Source organism: Mus musculus, chromosome 3 (genome assembly GCF_000001635.26).
Source record: "Mus musculus strain C57BL/6J chromosome 3, GRCm38.p6 C57BL/6J".
In the NCBI taxonomy this organism is placed as follows: domain Eukaryota; kingdom Metazoa; phylum Chordata; class Mammalia; order Rodentia; family Muridae; genus Mus; species Mus musculus.
The window spans coordinates 21853778-21875940 of NC_000069.6; the positions used below are offsets into that span (position 1 = coordinate 21853778).

At 41.2% G+C, this 22163-nt stretch overlaps 1 long non-coding RNA gene across 1 annotated transcript in view; it reads right to left on the bottom strand.

Moving 5' to 3' along the window:
- Positions 1-9284: 9284 nt before the first annotated feature.
- Positions 9285-22163, bottom strand: part of Gm31813 — a 101285-nt gene continuing 88406 nt past the window's right edge. The window contains exons 5-8 of the long non-coding RNA XR_001783797.2: positions 18069-18279; positions 16319-16344; positions 15179-15343; positions 9285-10938 (exon numbers count right to left, since the gene is read on the bottom strand). This is a non-coding gene — a long non-coding RNA (predicted gene, 31813). The remainder of the gene's footprint in view (positions 10939-15178; positions 15344-16318; positions 16345-18068; positions 18280-22163) is intronic.

A 22163-nucleotide genomic window follows, 5' to 3' on the forward strand; every position in this document is an offset into this window, starting at 1 on the left:
TGCTTCTACATCCTGACTACTTGGATTACAGGTGTGCTACACTAAGTCTGATTTATGTGGTGGCAGGGATTGAACCCAGGACTTTGATGTATGCTCGGCCAGCATTCTACCATCTGAGCTATAAGACAGCCCTCAAAGGCCCCTTTCTGCTTTACAATCCAGTCTGCACTCCTTCCCCCCTCTGGATAAAAGCTATTCTGGATAACCAGCCCATGCTACCTTGTTTACACTCTCTTACTGTTTATTGTGTGACTCCTGTTCTCTCTCCAGAGAAGAGATGCAGACAATGAAACTACGCCACTGTTAGATGTTATATCCCAGCCCTTCAGGTATATAACTTTATTAATATCTCTGATTTGCAAATGTTCCCTTTTGACATGTAGAATGGAATTAGTTGCAGCTATCCAGAAGATATAATTAAGTTTATATATTATTTCTACAACCAAATATGCAAAGGGTTTCAATTTTATTCATAATTACTAACTTCGGGCTTTAAAAAAAATGTGTATTAAGTGGGAATATTGCCCCATTTTTATAGCCTCTTCTGATGTTAATAAAATAACACAATAAAATACCACCCACACAGATGATAAGCCTCACTCTATCACTTAGAAGCATAATTAGCAAATTAAAGATTTGGCCTCACATTTACACTTATATTTCTGAGGTTTTATTTTCATTTAAGTTAAGCCTGTGGCCTAAATCACAGTAATTACAGCATGGGACTAAGTAAATAGAAGTGTGTCTGTCTTTCACAATTACGGCTTAATTTCATTTCCTACTTTCCCACATGGCAGCTAGGCTCTGTTGATATTTTGATTTGGTTTATAACGGTTTTTTGGGTTTTGAGGGTTTTTTTTTTTTTTTTTCTGGCACAGTTTTGTGTCTTCTGCAAACAGAAATGCAAATGTGCAGATACTGTGTGATTTTTGCCCCCCAATAAACATCACTGTTTGCTGGTAGCATGCACAATGGAATAGCAATGCTTTCAGCTCACAGAGAACTATAACCTTTCTCAGTACCTCAGAGAACATTCTTCAAGGTAGGGTTATGGGATTGAATCTGGTATGTCTGTATTTGTCTGTAGTGGCAGAATATAAGCATCAGTTTCAGTGGCCCAAGAAATGGGCATTCCCAAAATGAGAAGAAGGCCCTTTTAGAAGTGTTCCCTCAACTTAGAGATGGTTGGCCTTTTTTAGGACACTGAACCCTATGCTGGCTGAAACGTTTTGCTAGCTCTGATGCTGCATGCCCACCGGCCAGCCTCCTTTTGGCCCCGGGTGATCACTCTATGCCCTGGCCCCAAGCAGGTGTCCCAGCATCGATTTGTGTGCCTCCTTCATCACTGTCACAGCAGCTCACAGGAATAGCCATTACAACTGGGCAATTGTCATCAATTGCTCCTATGATTGGGAAAGCTGAGGGTGAATGAGATTCAGGCCTGAAAATGTGAATGACTTGGTAGCATGCATGAAGTCCTGGGTTTGAGCCCCAGTACTGTGTAAACTAGGTGTCAGGACACTTGCCTATATTCTCAGCACTCTAAAGGTGATATGTAGCTGTATAACAAATTTTAAGCCAGCCTACGCTACATGAGACACACACAGACCGACAGAACATCTAGTACCTTCTATTACTACTACAAATGGTTCATCTCCTGTGCCAGTTACTTCTCTCATTACTACGACAAGATATTTAATGGAAACAACTTAGGGGTGAGAGATTTATTTGGATGATGGTTTCAAAGGAACTTCCATTCATCATAGTGGGACAGTCATGGCAGGACAGCTCTGGGTCGATGGGAGAGAGTACAAGAGGCTATTCACACTGTGGCCCAGAGCCAGGAAGAAGGAAAGGGGGCCAAAAATAAGCTACATTATAACCTGAGACATGCCTCAATCTCCCACCCACCTCAGCCAACCAGAACTCGATTCCTAAAGGCTGACCCACAAACCCCAGAAATGACACCACCATCTGTAGACAAAATGTTCAAATACACAAGTCTGATTTACAGTGCTTTTCACCTCACCTTTCACAAGAGCCCTCATCTTTTGTAAACTTTCCAACTCACACCCTGGGAAGTGCCATCATATAAAGTTCTGAGTCTACCTCACCATGGAAGCACGCTCATCCCTTTTTGATTCTAATTGGTCCTAGGCAGTGAGCTGACATTAAGGCAATTAGGTTACCTCAATTATTATTTTATGCTATTTTCCATAAAAATTATATATTAATAATGTAGAAATATGCCTTAGAGAAGTTTTATAATTGGTACATATTTGTTTTTCTTAGCTTTTGTGTGTGTGTGTGTGTGTGTGTGTGTGTGTGTGTGTGTGTGTGAAAGAGAGAGAGAGAGAGAGAGAGAGAAAGGAAGGAAGAGAGAGATTGTGTTAGTGTGGAGTATAGATGGGGTGCACTTACATTTTTGAACACCTGTGAAGGCCAAAGGCTGACAACCAATGACTTCCTCTATTACTCTCCCCACTCCTTTTTAAGGTTAGGTCTCTCACAGTATCTGAAGTTTATCTATGTGGCTAGACTCGCTAACCAATACATTCGAGTGATATCCTGACTCATGCCTCTTTCCCAGTGATCCTGGGAGCACTGGGCTTACATCATATGGATGGTAGAGTTCCAGCCTTAGGTCATCATACTTGCATATCAGGTAATTTATGAACTGAGTGTGTCCCCAGGCATAGTTTTAAATCCTAAAACCACATATTGTATACCAAACACTTTGCAAAGCGATTTTGAGCTATGTTGAAGTCAGTCTCAGGCTTCAGGACACTGCTGAATTGTATACAATGAAGTACAGGTCACAGGGGCTTTGTAGAAAGAATAGCCTGTGTAGTGTATGGATGCCTCACTTGTCAATTAAACAAGCTATGGCCTACAGGAAAGGGTAGAATATGATGTGGCATATCCAATAGGCAGAAAGGATTCTGGGACAGAGCCAGGCTCAGGAGACATTGCCAGAAAAGATGTGAGGAGGACAGACACATGGTACCTGAGCAGAGGTAAGCCATCACATGGCAGAACCCAGGATAAATGGGTTATTTTAAGTTATTAGCTAGTCAAAGAGTAAACCTAGCTATATGGCCCAGGTATCAGTAGAAATACTTTGAATCTGAGTCATTATTCCATAGTGTAGGGCTGGAAGAAAAAACACACATGTTAACAGTGCTTTGTGCCAGTCACCTTGGGAACACACATATGGCGCCTTCCATTGTGTATCTTAAAGCTGGCAAACTCCTCTTCTTTAGGAACTTTGGTTAACATGTGTTACAGCTACCACTTGTCAACCTGGCAGAATCTAGAGTTATCTTGGAAACAAATCTCCCAGGCATGCCTGGGAGAGATTTCTCAGATTCGGTTAACTGAGGTGGGAAGTCCTTAGACATAGATACCTCCATGATCTTGGAGATGTGGATCGTATGAGTCTGGACTCAAACTTGTGTCTATTTGACTCCAGAGATAGTGCTCTGGGATTAGAACCTGTTTGGGGACCTTCCCCACCAGATCTTTGGAAGACAATAATGGCTCTACACACATGGGACACCACTTACCTTACCACAGGTGGGCAGCACCATTTCACGGGCTAAGGTCCTGCAAGGAACAAAAGGGAGACCATGAACTGAATACCAGCATCCATCTCCCTCCGGTGCTGATACAGCATGCACAGCCATGTCCAGCTGCCATGACATCTCTGGCATGAAGGGCACCTTCAAACTATGAACTCAAGTAAACCCTTCCTTCCTTAAATTGTTATTTTTGTCCCAGCAACAAATGTTAACCATAATCATGAAATAAAAATTTCAGACATTTTCAAATTGAATTTAGTCTAGTTTTGTAATTTCTTATACTTTGTCTAATAAAATGTTAGATATCCTTTTGTGTTTATTATAGTGTTAAAATGTGGGTGGAATAGGGAAATGATTGTCATAGGGTTTGTATTCCTGAACAAAACATCATGACCAAGAAGCAAGTTGGGGAGGAAAGGGTTTGCGCAGTTTAAACCAAACCTTTGGAAAGATGGGGGCTGGGGGGGGGGGGAGGCATTCTCTACACCTATCATACTAGTTACTCAGAAACCGAAGCAGGAGGAACACATGAGAAACCTGATGCAAAACAAAAATTAAAATGGAGTAGAGGTGTGGGTCAGTGGTAGAGGTCTTTGCTTAGCATGTGTGAGTCTCTAGGCTTGAGTCCAGGAAAGGAAGATAGCAAGGAAGACAAGAGGAGAAGCCAAACAACTACCTCCACACCTTCCGGGTGGTTTCCTACACTCACCCTGCACCAGTTGTTACCAAACGTTGTTTTATTTTTATTTTTAAGTTTTAATATTGCATTTATTTATTTAGCTTAAGAGTGTACATACTACATCAATCATGTGGACGTCAGAGGAGAGTGTGTTAGAGTTGGTTGTCTCCTTGTACCATGTGTACTCAGGATTGAACTTGGATTGTCAGACTTGGCAGCACGCATCTTTACCTGTGGAATCATCTTGCAGCCCAGTAATACCCACTCTCTTGCCCTTTTCTGAATGAAATAGGTCTCTAGCTTCTAAAATCGGAAAGTAGCATGGGCAACCCCTACAAAGAAGCCCCATATTTTTCCTCCAGATAATTTTTATAACTGCTATAATTCACCATCCCTGACTCTTCACACTCTTACGTCAAAGTGTTCCATTTAAATTATTTATGATTACCTCATTAACATTTATTGGGCCATATAAAATATGGAAGAAGACTGGCACCCAATGTACAACTTTTTGGCTTTTGATTCAAATATTTAGATTCCAAACACAATGTTTTGGGCAGGTTAATATCGTACTTAAAAATAGAACATTTACAGGAAATATCAGGTATTTATTTTGTGATCAGTGTAAGAAGTAATCTGCCCAGACAAAGCTGAAACTTGGCAAGCAAGACCCTGTCCCTCTACCAACGTATAAGGAAGGCAGGCACAGTGTTTTGTTTCTTCTTGACAACAACTGTGTGTGTCTGTACATGTGACTGTTGCTGTGATAATCACCATGATCAAAAGCAACTGGATGGAGGAAAGGACCGTTTGGCTTATAAGGTCAGTCTACATCACTGAGGAAAGCCAAATCAGGAAGTACAGCAGAGACCAAGGAAGTATGTTGCTTAAATGGCTTGCTTCCCAGGTTTGCCTAGCTAAACATTTTGGTACATCTCAGGCCCACCTGCATAGGGATAGCTCCACCCTCAGTGAGCTGGTACCCTCCTGAATCAAGTTGCAAATAAGAAAATGTTCCACAGGTATGACTACAGGCCAGTTTGGTGGAGGGAATTCTATTGAGGTGACTCTAATTTTTTCAAACTGAGAAAAAATAACCTTCACCCGGAAACATAAAATTGAAGAAGAATGAGTGTGTCTGGGCAGGTGGCTGACACTTAGTGGTGGAGTACTTGTTGAGAATATAAGAGGCTCTAGGTTCAATCCCCACTGGCATCCAAAGGTGGGAAATGAACACACAGTGAGAAGAAATTCTTAGATGCTGATTCAGCCAAACACCCTCACAGAGTGAGTGGATTAAGAAATGGAGACTGTGGGTGCCCCTTTCACCTGTGTGTTCTATGACCCCTCCACAGAGCTTCTGGGAGGACTCACATCAGTCTTCTAGGAAGGCATCGAATCCGGACCCAAGTCCTCTGGTCATTGGTATCTTACAGTTGTCAAGTGTTTTCAATACAAACTCTACTTGTGGAGATCCCAAAAGTATCCCAGGATTACTGAAAGTATACACAGTCAGCTTCAATTGTCCTTCCCCAAGGCAACATCTGCAGCTTGTTAAGGATGGAGTACTTGAGTAATATAGAGAGAATGTGAAAATTGTGGAAGAAAGCAATAGAGCCACCTCCACAGAGCTGGTTTAACTTTGTTTGGCCTGAAATCCCAGCCAGCAAAACACAGAAAATATGACAAAGGCAGCTTTTTAAATGCTTGCTGTATAATTTCCAGTGAGTAGCTAGCCCATTGCTGGAAATGATTCTGAAGGCAAGCTCTTTCCAGCTTGTTCCTCAACTAATTTAGGTGCCTTGTTTGCAGCACCAAATGTGGGATAAAAAGAAAGACGGCTGGTTGCTTCGCACCTGATCTAGAATTCCATTATTATAAGCCAGTTATCCAATTGAAAAAGAAATCATCTAATCTCTCAGCCTATTGATGAAGTAATGAACTCTCACTGCTCCGTAATAAATATTGCATGTGTCAATTGGATTAAAAGAGAGTTTGGAATTTCTTCCTGTGGCACCTGGCACAGTATATCAGGCTGCAGATTTTCTGTCTTGTTTTTGCTGTAGCAAAGATGGAATGTTGTCCTCCAAGGGCCAAATGTCTTTAATTGGCTTGTAAGAACACACCCACAATACTGGCAAATGTCTCCAATAGTGGGGACCTTTAAAGATAATATGACACTTTGCATGGCAAAATGCTAGTGAAATTCAGAGGATTTCTATAACTGGCTGGTTACATAGTTAACAGTCTATGGCTTTTACTCTATCTTTTGCCATGAATACAAAACCCTCCTTTCATATCCACAGGGTTAGTTTTGTTGTTCTGTCTTGTTATTTGTTTTTAATCTATGTCTATTTATGTATGCTGTAGTATGTGGGGATGGGAGACACACATGCCACAAAGCCTGTGAAGGTCACACCTTGTTTAAGACAGGGCCTCTTTTTCACTACTGTATAACCAGGCTGGCTGCCCAAAACTCCCATGGACTCCTGCCTCCACTTCCTATTTGTTGTTGAAGCCCCCTGGCTTACACACACATGCTACCATATTCATCTTTGCATGGGTACTGGACAGATCCACAGCAGTTTACCCACTGAGCCAGTACCCCAACCAGTTAAGTATTTTTTAAGTGACATAGTGGCTAATTTCATTAACTAATTGCACCCTTCCTTTCTGAATCAGCAAATATTTGACCTCAGGAGAGGATAAGACATCCTGATGAATGCTAAGAAGCATCATTTCCTGAAACAGCAACCTGTCCTTTTTACTATAGTACTCTATCTGCCAGACTACTAGATTATTGTGAATATCAGTACCCATTTCATCCAGTAAATTCCTTTGCAAGTGTGCTTTATCTGGAACTTGGCCTGGTAAAAGATATGATGACACTCTTAACTCTTATCTATTTAAATGTAATAGTAATGTGCCTACCTTTTTCTCCACACAGCAAAAGATCTGTGAAAAACAATGTCGCACATAAGGTCAATCTGAGGTTCACTTCAGAAAGGCTCCATGTGGTATTTCTGCCTTCCTTGTCTAGTCTAGAGTTTGAATAATTGCTGCTGACTGTCCAAGCAGAACACTGCACAATTTATTTCCCTCCTTTCCTGGCTGAATATTAGCCTCACTTCTCCAAACTACCCAGGTCTAAGGACCCAATTCAGACCCAAAACAAAATCCAAATAGACTTCCTCAATAAGAGAAAAGAAATTCAGGTTGTTTAAATGTTTTGCAGAAACATTAATGCTTTCAAGGGAAAACATATATAGAATATGTTAAGGAAAATTAAAAAGTTGATCAGTATCAGTGTAGATAGAGTGGGGCTTATTGTCATGGTTCAATTAAGAGTCTAGCACTCCGATCCAACCCCTCTGACTCACTAGCTCGAGGAGAGTAGACAAATTGTAATCCATCCCTTCCTAAGACTCAATTTTCTCATCTGTGAAATGATGGAGTTGGCTTGCTCCCAAAGGTCCCATTAAACTCTAACGGGTTGAGGCTGTGACTCTATAAAACATAGAGATGACTAAAATTGGAGAAGGAGGCAGATGGTATATTGGACTCAAGAGCTCAGGCCAGGATAAGCTCTGACTACTTCCTGAGAGCAATGAGTCAAAATGTGGAAAGAAGAGCGACTTTGTTTAAGAAGATGCGAGCATATTAACAACAAACAAATGTGACCAGAGAAGACCAGAGAAGGAACTGAAGCAGGTCAGAGGGTACCAGAGTCTACTTCTAAAGTTCAGAAAGCAAGTGCCCAATGAGACATAGATGTGTAAGAATAACAAGACAATTGTTAAACATTAGTGAAAACATTACTGTGAATAGAAAAGGAGAGAGAATGCCAGTACAAACCTGGGCCATCACATACCCATACAGCCATGCTCTTTAAAAGACAAACTGTGTGGCTCACGGTAAACACGCTTTTAGAAAACCAAAATTCTTTGTCAGTGTCTATGATCTGACCATGCTAGAAAGCTCTGGCATTGTAAGTGTTTGATAGGGGAAAGAATCCCTGTTGAACTATTCTATGAAGATTCTCTGCAGAAGTGTAAAGAGGCAGAGAGGGCAAGGTATGGTCAGGAAAACTCTGTATTCTCAGTGACCCTAGTCTGAAGTGTCTAGAGAAACAAATAAACAACTCAACAGGTAAAGGTGCTTGCCACTGAGACTGAACACTTGTGTTTGGACCCCAGGACCTACAACTTAGAAAGAGGTCCTCTGACCCAAGACAGAACCAAATAGGGGGTGGGGGTAATTCTGCTATATTCATAGATCAGTTCCTAGCCAAATTAGCATCAGAAAGGCATGGTTCAGAAACTAATGGGAGCAAACAGATGTAGAGACCCACAGTTACACACTACACAAAGCCAGAGGAACTCCAAAGAAGAGGGAGGAAGGATACTAGGAACCAGAGAGGCTAAGAACATCACAAAAACATGACCCACAAAATCAACTAAGTAGGGCGCATAGGGGCTCACAGAAACTGAAGTGACAATCTCTAACCCTATATGGGTCTGAGTTAGGTCCTCTGCATATACATTATGGTTATATATCTTGCTGCTCTTGTGCTACTCCTAAAACTGGGAGGTTGTGGGGGAGTATCTCTGATGATTTTTGCCTGTCCCTGTGATCTTTATCCTCTGCTCATTGTGAATCTGGGGGAGTGGGGAATGTGGCAGGGCTGGGGCAAGCAGAGGTAGGAGAAACTGTGGTTGGGATATACTGTACATAAAGAGTGAAAATAAAAGTAAAAACAAAAATTTTAAAAAGTTCCTCTTACCCTGGCAATCACATGCTACACACACACACAGACACACACACAGAGACACACACACACACACACACACAAAGATAAATAACTAATGTGGAGAACAACAGAAGAAGATACCCAATGTATCATGTGAGGTCAGAGGCCAGAGCTTCTACATGAGCTCTGCTTATTGGCACACATATATGCATGCACATATACACAACACATATACACATGTACACACAAAAAGAAACAGCAAAGTGACCTCTGTGACATGAACAGACAAGTCCAATGTTGGCTGCTTTATTGGGTTCTTATATCTACCACCCTTCTCCATCCCAACCCCTTCCAACCCCCAACACTAGGGAGGAGAGAAAGACAGTTAGAGGAAAAGGGGAGCAAAGATCTCTTTAGACTACTTCCTGATGATTAAGGATGTTGGGTTCCTTGGAGCAAGTCCAGTCTTCATCATCAGGATAGCTAATTTCTTCTTGTCTCTCTTCTCGTGACCACTTAACAAACTATAGAAACAGGCACCAGCAGCAGCAACAGAGGTAGAAGGAGCCTCCCCCTCTCAGAGCTATGGCACTTTTATATATACTCTCAGAGTCTCCAGAATTTTAAATATAATCCACCTTTAGCTTGCAGAATCACACCCTGCCAGAGCATGAGACCAATCATAGTCTGCTACCGTGAACAACCTAAAGCAGCCTCATATTGCACACCTGGGATTAAAACAAAAACATACTCACATAACATTTCTGTATTTTTAAGGAAACCAAAATTTTTCACTACACAGCAAGGTTGGAACCTACAGCCTAAGGACTCAAACCAGCATCTGTAGTTATGGGGAAATGGGCAGTGGTAACATGGGAAGGGAAGAGACACTGTTTGAAGCATAGCTTTCTAACTTCAACTTCTCTGGACCTAGCAGTCATAGGATGTGAGTGTCTAAACAAAGCAGCAGCATTAGTGTCTTCTCCAAAGGTACCATGAGTTAATACAATAGTACATTTTAAAACCACATGATAAGCTGGGCATAGTGGCGTATGAATGTAATGCTAACATTCACAATTGTGAGGCAGGAGGACTGCAAGTTTGACATGAGCCTGAAATCCATAGTGAGACCTTTTCTCAAAAGAAAAGAAAGAAATAGAAGAAAATTCATAAAACATGTAATTTTTTTAGAGTGAAAATTTGTAGAGTGAATCTATATTGCAGCAAATACACATTTTTATTCCTTTTTCAAAATTCACAAAACAAGGATAAAACTCTTAGATGAACCATTTGGTTGAATTTTTTACTTTGGTTAAAAAGGATCTATAAATGTGAGTCTTTAAAACACTTTTAACCCATACTCTGATGCATAATGTGGGCTTTGAAGCTATTTTCTTTATATACACCAGTGGACTTCTAGGAGGTGTCAAGAAAGATATCTTTATAAAGAAAGAATTTTCTTTAAAGATACAAAAAAGGCATTCTTGGGAAAAATGAAGTAAGAGTGAAGTGTCACCCTTTTGGTTGCTCCCCACCTCCAAGACTAGAGAGGAAACTCTAGGCTTCTCTTGTGATTCTTGCACAAATGTTCTGCTAACTGAGATATAGCCTTAATCTAAACAAAACAGTGTAAAGCAAATGCTAATACTACTTATGCCTTTGACCTCGGTTACTTCCGTTGCTGCAGAAGAATTCTGACAAAAGCAACTTAAGGGAGAAAGGGTTTATTTTGGGTCACAGCTCAAGGGTGCACCGTGGTCAAAAAGTCATGTCAGCCAGAGCATAAGTCACATTGTGTTCATGGCCGGGAAGCTTAAAGGAATGAAGGCTGAAGCTCAGCATGGGTCCTTCTTCCATGTAATATGAGCCCCTGGTCCTTGGGATGGTGGTGTGCACATTTAAGATGAGTCTTCCCTCCAAAGGGAGACCTGGAAAGGCGAAAGCATTTGAAATGTAAATAAAGAAAATATCCAATCCCCCCCCCCAAAAAAAACCCCATCAGTCTTCCCACCTCAATTAACCAAGACTAGAAAAGTCCTCACAGACATGTCCGAGTTTGTCTCCTAGAGGATTCTTGATTCTGTCAAACTTCCTAAGTCTATCCTTTGTCAACTTGACACCTCAGAATGCTGCTTTTAGCCCATAACCTTCTACTTCTTGTCACCACAGGCTCCTGGCCATCTCATAGTGTAAAACGTGTTCAATCCAACGTCAAAAGCCCCCGTGCTTTTTAACAGTTCCAACACTGTTTAGAAGTGCAGAGTCTCTTCGGAAACAAAAGGTAAATTTTACCTGTGATAGCCTGTAAAGTAAAAAATCATTTCAGCATACGGTGGAGGAGAATCACCATGCTCCTCTCAAAGGGTAGGATTGGGGAATAGCAAGAAAAGCTCAGAGCAAAGCAAGCCAAAACTCAGCAGGACAAACACCAGATCTTGTAGCTCTAAGTCTGGTTTCTGGGGCTCATGATACAATTACCTGGGCTACAAAGTTCCTGCACAGAGCAACTCCCCCGCCTCTGCTACCTGCAACACACATAGCCTCTCTCTTTACCTAGCTTCTCTCTGTGCCTGAAACTTTCTTCAGTGGACATCCTATATCCCATGAGTCTAATGTATTGAACATGTTGAAATTTGCTTTAGCTTCACATCATGACCTGGCCTCAGCAGCTCTCTAGAAGTGTGGTACAAAACTCCATAGGCCCCTTCAACCTTTGTTCCTTCATACCTGCAATACCAACACCATGGAGACAAAGTTGCCAAGTTCTGCCACCTTGAGATGGTATCTGTTGCCCTTAGACCACAGTTCCATCATTGGCATTTGTCTGTTTCTCTGTGTGGCTTCTAGTAAGCCAGAAACTCCGTTTTCAGTATGTCTTAGTTTGGGTTTTACTGCTGTGAAGAGACTTCATGACCAAGGCAAGTCTTATAAAGGACATTTAATTGGGGCTGGCTTATAGGTTCAGAGGTTCAGTCCTTCATCATCATTAAGGTGGGAGCATGGCAGCATGCAGGAAGGCATGGTGCAGGCAGAGCTGAGTGTTCTACATCTTCATTGGAAGTCAGCTTGTGGAAGGTTGGCTTGCAGGGCAGCTAGAATGAGAGTCTTAAAGCCCATACCCAGTGACACACCTACTCCAACAGGGTCATACCTTCTATTAGTGTCACTCCCTAGGCCAAGCATATACAAGCCATCACACAGTATTCTTGTTGAGGCTTGCCCCTTACAAATGTATTTGCAGTTTCACAAGATGGAACCTTCCATGGGTGAAGTCTTGTGTCATTTCACCTTACATAGCTTCTGTGGAGAGTTACACATCAGATTTGATTCTCTAACTTCTGGACCTTCAGGCAGTCAGACATTTCTCTTGGCCAGTATTTGATCAACCATTAAACAATTAATGGGCTTTGGAGCCTACAGAAATATGGCAAGACAACCTACTCCTACGAAGCTTAAAGTTCACTTTGGTATGAGAACATTTTATGCTTATATTTATTGAATTATTCAGTATGCCTGGATCTATGTGAATCTTTAAAAACATTGGATTTATTGTTTATAGGTTTTTTTTTGGTTGGTTGTGTTTTTTAGGATATTGTTGTTTTGTTTTGCTTTTGGTTTTTTTGGTTTTATATTTGATTCTTGCAACAACTTCATTATTATATCATTTTACACGTGTGACAGTGAGACAGATAAAAATAATTATTCAATGTCACAAAGTAGGGCAGGTGCAGAGCCAAAATTTAGATGAGAGCCACATAGTCCTGGACTCTCTCTGTGCTTCTTTTCCACAGAGATATAAGTACATCGTAGGTGACAGGTAGTGTCACAAGCCAATGCTCTAGCAGATGAGGGAAGCCCTCCCTGAGGAAGAGACAGGAAAAGAAGCAGGAACCAAGTTGGCACAAAAGAATGAGAAACCAGAAGTGGGAAATTGTCCCAGGTCAGAATCAAATCACCCCACTTTTCTTCTGTTCTCAAAGGCTGTCACAGTATTAGCATGTGCATAGGCTTCAACAGCCTTAACAAAAGGCCATTGTCCCATTATCACCTGCATTTTCTAAATAGCTTTCCAAGCATAGCAAAAAAATTATTTTAGCAATTCTACATGTTTCTAATTAGACCATGTTTTTATCCAAGCTCAGCCACAGAGACACTCCTGCCAATTCTCAGGAAAGATAGTGGTGATGTAATCTCCCCTTCCCAGAGGTACTAAAGCAGAGGCAAAGACAAGAGTTTTGAGTTGCTTGATTAGATAGTGTAGAAAAGGCCTGCATACTTCCACAAATGAGCCTTCCTTTGGCTATTGGCAGGACATTTCCAGAGGATGCAAACTGGTAGGAAGATGTTGGTACTGGGATGGCTCTGTGAGTCACAATGAAGCCCTTCTTGGCATAGAGGAGCACAGAGAGGTGTTTGGGTCACTTGTGGCTGAACAACTCCCAGCCGCCTGTGTCATGAGAGGTAGATGTGCAAATGTGGGTGTGGTTGAGTGCCTCTTCTTGTGCCTCACAGCCTCCAGCAGGCAACAGCATGGGATCCATGCATGTGCAGATATGGGTGCTAGTGTGTGTTGTTCACAGCCTCAGTCTGTCTGCATGACTTTCTACAGCAAAAGAAGGCTTGAAGGTTGCATTCCATTTGTGAAATGGCCTGTATTTTAAGCGGAGGCTCAGCTTAAATTTTATTACAATTTATTATTATCCTTGTCAAATTTTGAAACCCCAGTTCCCAGATGATTTTCACATATTATGCTGTTCTTCTAGAAACAACTGTCATATATGAGGAGTCTATATTGCACCTACATACTGTCTCTTGTGAGGACTCCACATACTCCTATTCGCTTGTGCTATGGAAATGATTTGAGGTTGAAATGTCTCCAAGGGGAAGGACAAGAATTTACATGTACTGGGGCCGTCTTGATGGCCCTCACATATGCTTATAGACCCTCACACTCTTCTGAGAGGCCAACAGCCCATTTTATAGAGAAAAAGACCAAAGCTCAGGGGATCTCTACCTGGGCACAACACCCTCACACAAAGGAGTTTTGATCAATCCCAGTAAGAAAGGTAGGCTTAGCTGGAGAATGGCTTTTCAGTAAGAGTGCCTGTTATAAAAGCAGACCAACCTAAGGCTGACTTCCCAGCACCCTTGTAAAAGCCAGGAGTGGACATTACATTGTGAGGGGCAGAGTTTAAGAGGATGGCAAGGCTTTCTAGAAGCTAGAGTAACTTGAGATTTGGCAAGTGATCTTGTTACAAGGGATAGAGCTGGACACCTGATGTGTCCCTCTGGCCTCTAGGAGTACCCACATGTACATGCACATATACCGTATGGTAAGGGGTAGGGGGAAAGGAATAAAGAAAGAAAAGAAAAGCAGGCAGAATGTGTGGGGAGCCTCATCAGCTCTTTTGAGTGCTTGCCAAAAACTGGTAGACATATCTAATGAGGCTACTGGGAATGCCTCTCTGCAGCGGGGTATGTGCTGTTAGCTGTGGTGTGAAGTGTTTGCACACATGATGGCCTTCCTGGGAGCCTGACTGTCAAGGTAATAATCTCATGCCGCCACACTGTAAATCACTCCCTACTGTGCAATCAGTCTGGAAAATTCCAAGAGTGAAAGGTAAAGGTGGCCCAGACAAGCCAACATCACTATGCCAGTCAGTGAAGGGGCTCTAAGGACACGTGTCAAAGGGTGAGATGGTGGCTCTAAAAGGATCAGGACACCCAAGTCCCTTCTGAAAGGCTAGTAGAAACAAGAGGCATGCTCACCAATGAACACAGCACCATGTCTCACAAAGGGAAGTTGTAGAACAGAGTCTGAGTTATTAATGATTTGTAAATATCTTCTATTTATTCTTTGATAGTTTCTTGATCATATCCATGCCCAACTTTCCTCTGTCACTTCCCCCTCTTCCCACTCTTCCCCAACATTTCCTTTTCACACCTTCATACCTCTCTCTTTTTCTTTTTCTTCCCCTTCCCTTCTAGTTAAGTATAATTGACTGAGCCTGATTCAGGTGACCTGCTGGAATGATGACCAATCTTGTTGGCTTGGCCCTGTTTAGACCTCATGCTGGAAGCCTCAGCCACAGTGAGTTCTGAATGCATTAGTCAGCCATGTCCAGAGAGCATCACTTACCATCCTGCAAGTCTTATGTTTCCCCATACCTTTTCAGTGTTTCCCGAGCTTCAGGTAGGGTAGATATAGCTGTCCCATTTAGAGTTGAGCACTGTTCTCACCCTCAGCTCTTTGACGAATTAGAAATCTCTTAATTGACCACTGGGCAACTGTATAGAGAGGTTTCTCCAGCTAATGTTGAGGGCAGCACTAATCTATGGGAATAAACATAAGATACAGGAGGCATTTGATAACATGTCTGTTTAGCAGAATAGAATTGATTTACCCATTTAACAATGGGACGGTACTTGTTGCATTTCCCAAAGATAAACAGGAAACTGTCCCATTAGTCCTCGTGGAGGTGTCATTGATGTTATTCTCCACTGGACCTCTAGAACCACTCTTCCTCTTTCTCATCAGTTTTAATATCTCAGGTATTAAAATAGAACAGTAATAAAATCCAACTCATGAAAATTAAAAGTGTAAGCAAGCAGTATGTCTTAGCTAGGATTTTTATTGCTGTGACAAAACACCATGACCAAAGTAACTTTGGGTGGAAAGGACTTGTTTGACTTACAAACTGTTCAATATCAAAGGAAGTCAAGACAGAAACTTACACAGGGCAGGAACTTAGAGGTAGGAATTGATGCTGAGGCCATGGAGGAATGCTGCTTACTGGCTTGCTCCACATGGCTTGCTCAGCTGCTTTTTTATAGAGCCCAGTACCATCAGCCCAAGAATGAAAACACCCACAATAGGTTGGGTCCTCCCCCATGAATCACTAATAAAGAAAATGCCCTACAGCCAGTTTCTCATGCAGCCTGATCATATGGAGGCATTTTCTTGAGGCTCCCTCCTCTCAGATGACTTTAGTTTGTGTCAAATTGACATAATACTATCCAGCACACATTCTATGCAAGTTTAGATTACTTTTTTAGACATGTATTCATCTCTAATAATTACTCTACCATCTAACTTACAGAGCAAGGGAAATGAAAGAGTTTGAAAAGCTGAGCCTACATCCTATCTTTTGGGCATGAATAGCAGGAAATGAACATTGATAACACAGGTGCCCCCTTCAGTGGGGTCATCAATATGCTACAAGTAATTGTCAAAACAATGATTTCTTTGGACATCTTTTTACATAAGATTTAAAAGGCTTTAAGGGGGAAAAAAAACATAATAACCACCTGGTAAGACAGTTCCTCTTTGAAAGCTGAATTAAAATCAAATGAAAGAAATAATTAGGACAGCTGAAAAATAATAAAAACAATAGAGGCCAGACACATCTTTCACAAAACACAACAAATCAACGAGACTTGACAATGTATAATCTTAATTGTGCCATAGCTCAGTAAATGGCACTCCTCTGTTCTTCCTGGGTTCCTGAACACAAGGAAAAACACATGATTTCAATAGATAAAGCCCTAAAGCAGTAACACATTTCAGTCTGAACAGACCTGACAATAAGCAGAGAATAAACAGAGGGAGTTGCTACAGATGTTGTATCTGTACATACAATGCCAACAGTTGCATGAATTATTGCTTTTTTCTTTGTTCTGGGATGGAAGGCTGGTTTTCCCTCCCCGCTCTGTGTACATGGGCTGTATGTATGGACATGTTTAGTTGCACATGTGATGACCAGAGTTCAATGTCAGATGTCTTTCCTCAATACCTCACTGCCCTATTTTTGGAAAAGGGTTCTCTTATCAGCTTGAAACTCACCAAGAAGTAGGCTAGACAAACTAACCAGGAAGCTCCAGAGATCTGCTTGCCTCCATCTCCAAGTGCTAGGATTACAAGCCCTGGCTACTATGACTAGCTTTTTAACATGACTTCTGGAAGATCTATCTCAGGCCATCAGGGTTGCTATGGAAGCACTTTACTAGCTAGACCATCTCCACAACACTTATTTTTATTTTTGTAAAACAGGGTCATATGTGGCATCCTGTTCTGGTCTCAAATATATTATGTAGCAGAGGAAGACCTTCAATTTCTGATCCTCCAGTCTCCACCTTCCAAGAGCTAAGATTACAGGAGTGTGCAGTCATGCCTGGTTCATGAGGAATCCAACCACAGTTTTGAGAATTCTGGGTAAAGCCTGTACCAATTGAGCTGCATCCTCCTTAACCACAACTTTCAGTGTTTGCAGGTTGTTTGTGGGCTAAGACCTGGAGGTATACATGGTCACAAGCCTGATTTTTCAGATATGACATTTCAATAAAATGCCATCCATCGTCTCAAGCATTTAAATATTTGGTCCTCCATTGGTAGTACTATATGGATAGATTTAGAAGGTATGACCCACCTTGCTGAAGAAAATATGTCACTGAAGGTGGAACGTGACGTTTCAAAAGCCTCCTGTTCACTCTTCCTGTTCACTCTCTCTGTTTGATGCTTGTTGTTCAAGATGTATCTGCCAGCTACTCTCCCACCATGATAGACTCTGATCCCTCTGGAACCATTAGCCCAAATAAACCCTTCCTTCTATAAGTTGCTTTGGTCCTATGTTTTATCCCAGCAAGTGAAAAGGTAGTGATACGGGGCTTGTTTGGATTCTTCTGGCTAGACTGAGAATTTTTGGCATGATGAATGTTGTAGTTTCTCTAGCATATGCATCCTCTGTAGTCATCGCTATTCTAAAGAGCCCTGAGGGATGAGAGAAGAGACACTGGAGATTATAAGGCAAATGTAAACTGTAAATGTCATTGGGAAATTGGATTGCTTGTAATTTTAATTTTAATTTTCTGCATTTACTAAATTTTTAATAATTTAAAGACAAATATAATTTCATATAAGGACTTCTGTCCTATAAATGGATTTTGGAGGAGAAAATGACCCAGGAATCCATTAAGACAAAGATTCTGAGGGGCCACGGGAATGACATGGGGATGAAGTTCACAATGCAACTCCATTAAGATGCAAATTGCTTTCCAGTACCTTAATTGTAGTGCAGGGCATCATCACAGAATGATCTCATGGAGTGAGTGCCTGTGGATCTGGAAGTCAAGTTACTTGGATGGTGAACAAATGGCACCCTTCACTTCATCTTCCAGTCTCTCCACTATGGGAATATCTTCTCCGGGGCTCCCTTCCTCCAAAAGTGAATGGAAACAAAGAACTGAACATCTCCACCCTCACATTTTTCTCTCTGGAGAACAAAGATAAAGGTTTTTATGTAAACTTATTTTATCTGAGTGGAACAGCACCTGAATGAAGTATATCCATGATTAGAATAATAACTGGAAATTTCCACTCACACACACAAATAAGACAAAGTGGGAGGAGCTTATCCGAGGCAAGGCACTAAGTAAGTAATTCTCCTATCTATATGTGTTTATGAAAAGGATGTTGACCAAAGGGAGGAGAAAAAAATGTTTCAAAGGTATTTGTGTATATGTGTGTGTGTGTACATGCAGGCACATGTATACATGTTCCTGGTAGGAGAGGTGTACATACACGTGTGTATGCATGCAGAAGGCAGATTGACAGCAGGTGTGTCCCTCAGTCCACCTTATTTTTTGAGACAAGGACTCATCAATTCAGTAGATTGACTGGCCAGAGAGCCCTGGGGTTCTCTCCTTCTACCTTGCCAGCACTGAAATTACAAATGCTTTATCATAGGTGTGGGGAATTTGAACTCAGATTCTCATGTTTGTATAGGAAGCATCCTACACACTGAGCCGACTTCTCTGTCCCATGATTTGGGTTTTTATACTTTTGGAAATGAAATTCTTTAAATTTGAATAGCGGTAGATAATTCAATATCATTCTCTCTTCTTTATGCAGATTTTATCTGAACATGACCCTACTAGAAAACAATTGCTTTAGCATGTTTAGTGATTGGATTTAATCCTCTTAAAATATGTTAAATTTGGAATGCATAAGTAGAAAGATGTTGGGTTTTTTTTTTTTCAAATTTAGCTACTAACTAATAAAATTAATTAGTAACTTCAGTGAGTTATTTAATATTTGTGAGACTTCTAATGGTGCCAGACAAATATTTGTTTAAAGAATGACTGAATGATGGTCACAAAGTACTGTCAGTCTGTACTGAATGCATGGCTCTAACCTATGACCTGTTTGTATTTCAACTGTAGCAACAGGGTCCTGGAGAGATGGCATGGAAGCACTTACTACTGTTGCAGAGGGCCCAAGTTCAGTTCCCTGAACCCATGTCAGGCATCTTATAACCACCTATAACTCAAACTCCAAGGGATCCAATACCTTTACCTAGCCTCACTGACATCTGTGCTTAAGCATGCACGAACCTACTTGTCAGGAAACCCTGCTGCTGAGGTCTAAGTTTGACATTACCTGGAAGTCCTGAACTCAGTGCACAATGCCAGACTCCCTTTGCTGCATCCTCTTCTCTCCCTGGGGGGTCCCAGAGGCCACTGTCTGCCTACCTGAGGAAGGGTCACTGTAGCCCTGCCCCTGAGATCCCTGGAATGCCTCTCCATGCGAATGAGGCGTCTCAGGACTTCAGCCTTCAGCCAGTGACCTTTGACCTTTGACCTTTGATATACTCACTCCCTTCCCCAAAACTATATAACCCTTGGTTCAACCCAAATAAAGTGTGTGCATATAAGCCCACCACAAATAAGGAAATATGCAGATGTCTCAGAGAGCTATTTCACTGAAGATCATTGGAGAAGGATCTTACAGAACTCCACCGGTTCTGGGCCCTGCTTCATCCTTCCAGCCCAGGATACAACTGAGTCTGGAAACCCTGAAAGGGTGTGGAACCACAGATGGACCCCAAAACACATACCACACCTACACAAGACACTCACATGTAATATATACATAATTTCAAATAAAATAAGTCTTTCAATTACAACAACATTTCCCAAGCACAAATCAGCCTTGAACACCAACTTATAACCTAGAGTTGTCTATGTGGAAATGGTCAAGGACTAGACAGAATGAGAGGAAATAAGTAAGGCTAATAGAATTAGTTTCCATGAAACTGAGTTTATTTCACTGAAGAAACAATCTTCTAATAAGTACGTGTACTTTACATTAAACTTTTATTGTATTGAGATTAAATTTGTAATGCATTCAAGAATGAACAAGAGGGAGTTCCTGACCCTTCTTCCTCTAACTACTGAGTGCTGTGGTCTTAGGCACATACCACCATGTTTTATACAATACTGAGAAACAAGCTTAAAGTTCTGCAGATACCAGGCAAGTACTCTGCCAACTGAGCTACACACAGCTTAGTACTTAGCATTTCTTTAGAAATATTTTTTTGAGATGATGAAAGAAGATAGTTGAATGCCTTAGAGGGTTTGCTCTACACAATATAAAGTCTACACCAAATTATCCCCTTTCCGTTCTCTATTTATGTATTCGGTGAACTCTCAAAACCTGGCACTACCTACCACCTCAAAGACTATAGTTCCCATATGGAGCTCCCTTAGATTAACCCAATCTCATTCAGTTACTGTGATGGTTAGTGTTAATCATCAATTTCACATGCTCTCATATCACCTAAGAGACAAGCCTCTAGACACCCTTTCGAGAAATTGAGATTAAGTTAGCCTCTGGGCATATCTTCTACAATTCGTCTTAATCAAATTCACCGAGGTAGGAAAACCCAAAGTAAGAGTGGGTGGCACCATCCCATAGGCTTGGGTCCCAGACTGCATGAAAAGGAGAGGGCAATCGAGCATCAGAATTCCCTGCTCTTTCTCACCCTATGCTGCCTGCTTCTTCTAAAAATATGACCACCTGCCTAGAACTCCTGCTATGCGAACTTCCCCCACCATGATGGACTCTACCCTTGAACTATGAGCCAAAACAAATCCTTCATTCCCAAAGTTAATTTTGCCAAGGAATTTATCACAGCAACAGGAAAAGGAACTATGATAGCCTTTCACCGCTTTCCTCCTACATGGAAAGTGGTAAACAGATAATGACTGTCCATAAACTTACTCACTACTTATTGTAAGAAACCCTGTATAATTTAATTGCTTGTCTTCATCAGAGTCCTTTCTACGAGTGACTTGTTCAATCATCACCAGAGAAACTCTCTCCTACAAATAGGAATAAATATAGAGACCCATAAACAGGCATTACAAAGAAAGTGAGAGACCTTGGAATACTCCAGCAATCAAATCCCTCCTCGCAGAGTTCAGGGAAATACACAGGAGAGGAAGCAGAAAGAGTGGAAGAATCAGAGGGGATGGAGGACACCAAGAAAACAAGGCCCTTTAAATCAACATGAGCAAAGACCATATGAACACACAAGGACTGAAGCAGCGTGCACAGGGCCTGTACAGGTCTGCACCAGGTCCTCTGTGCTTATATTATGGCTTCAGTTTAGTGTTTTTTTGGGATTCCCAAATGTGTAAACAACTGGGTCTCTGCTTCTCATACCTATTCTTGGGCTCCTTTCCTTCTGTTGGTTTAACTTGACTACCTTCGATGTGATAGAGTTTGTTTTATCTTACATTTTACTTAGTTGTATTTTTAAATGAATGAATGAATGAATGAATGAATGAATGAATGAATGAATAGTTAGCCACTAGGATAAAGGTTAACAACTAAACTGTCACTTATACCAGATGGGAAAAGAAAAGTCAGGTTTTTTTCTAATGGAGTGATACTGGATATATCAACTACTCCAGATAGGCCTTGTGTTCAGGAGTAATTGAGCAAAACATAATAGATTCCAGCGGTTTTTTTGTATGTTTATGTGAGCTTTTATTAGGTTGCAATTTGGTGCAGTGTTTTTGTTTGTATGTTTGTTTGCTTGCTTGTTTGTTGTGTCTTTTTTAGGTGGAATTTTATTTTGTGTTCTTAGTTTGGGGGAGGTTGGTTGTTTTAGGGCTTTTGCTTGTTTTTTTTTTTTGAGAAAGAACTTAAACTTGGTTGGGTTGGAAGGGCAAGAGGATCTGGAAGGACTTAGAGAAGGGGAAAATATGATCAAAATATATTTAAAGTTAAAATTTGTTTTAAATAATTTTTTTAAAAGAGACTATGTACCAGTATGTAATTTAACTGCCTGTCTCCCTCAGGGTCCCTTCC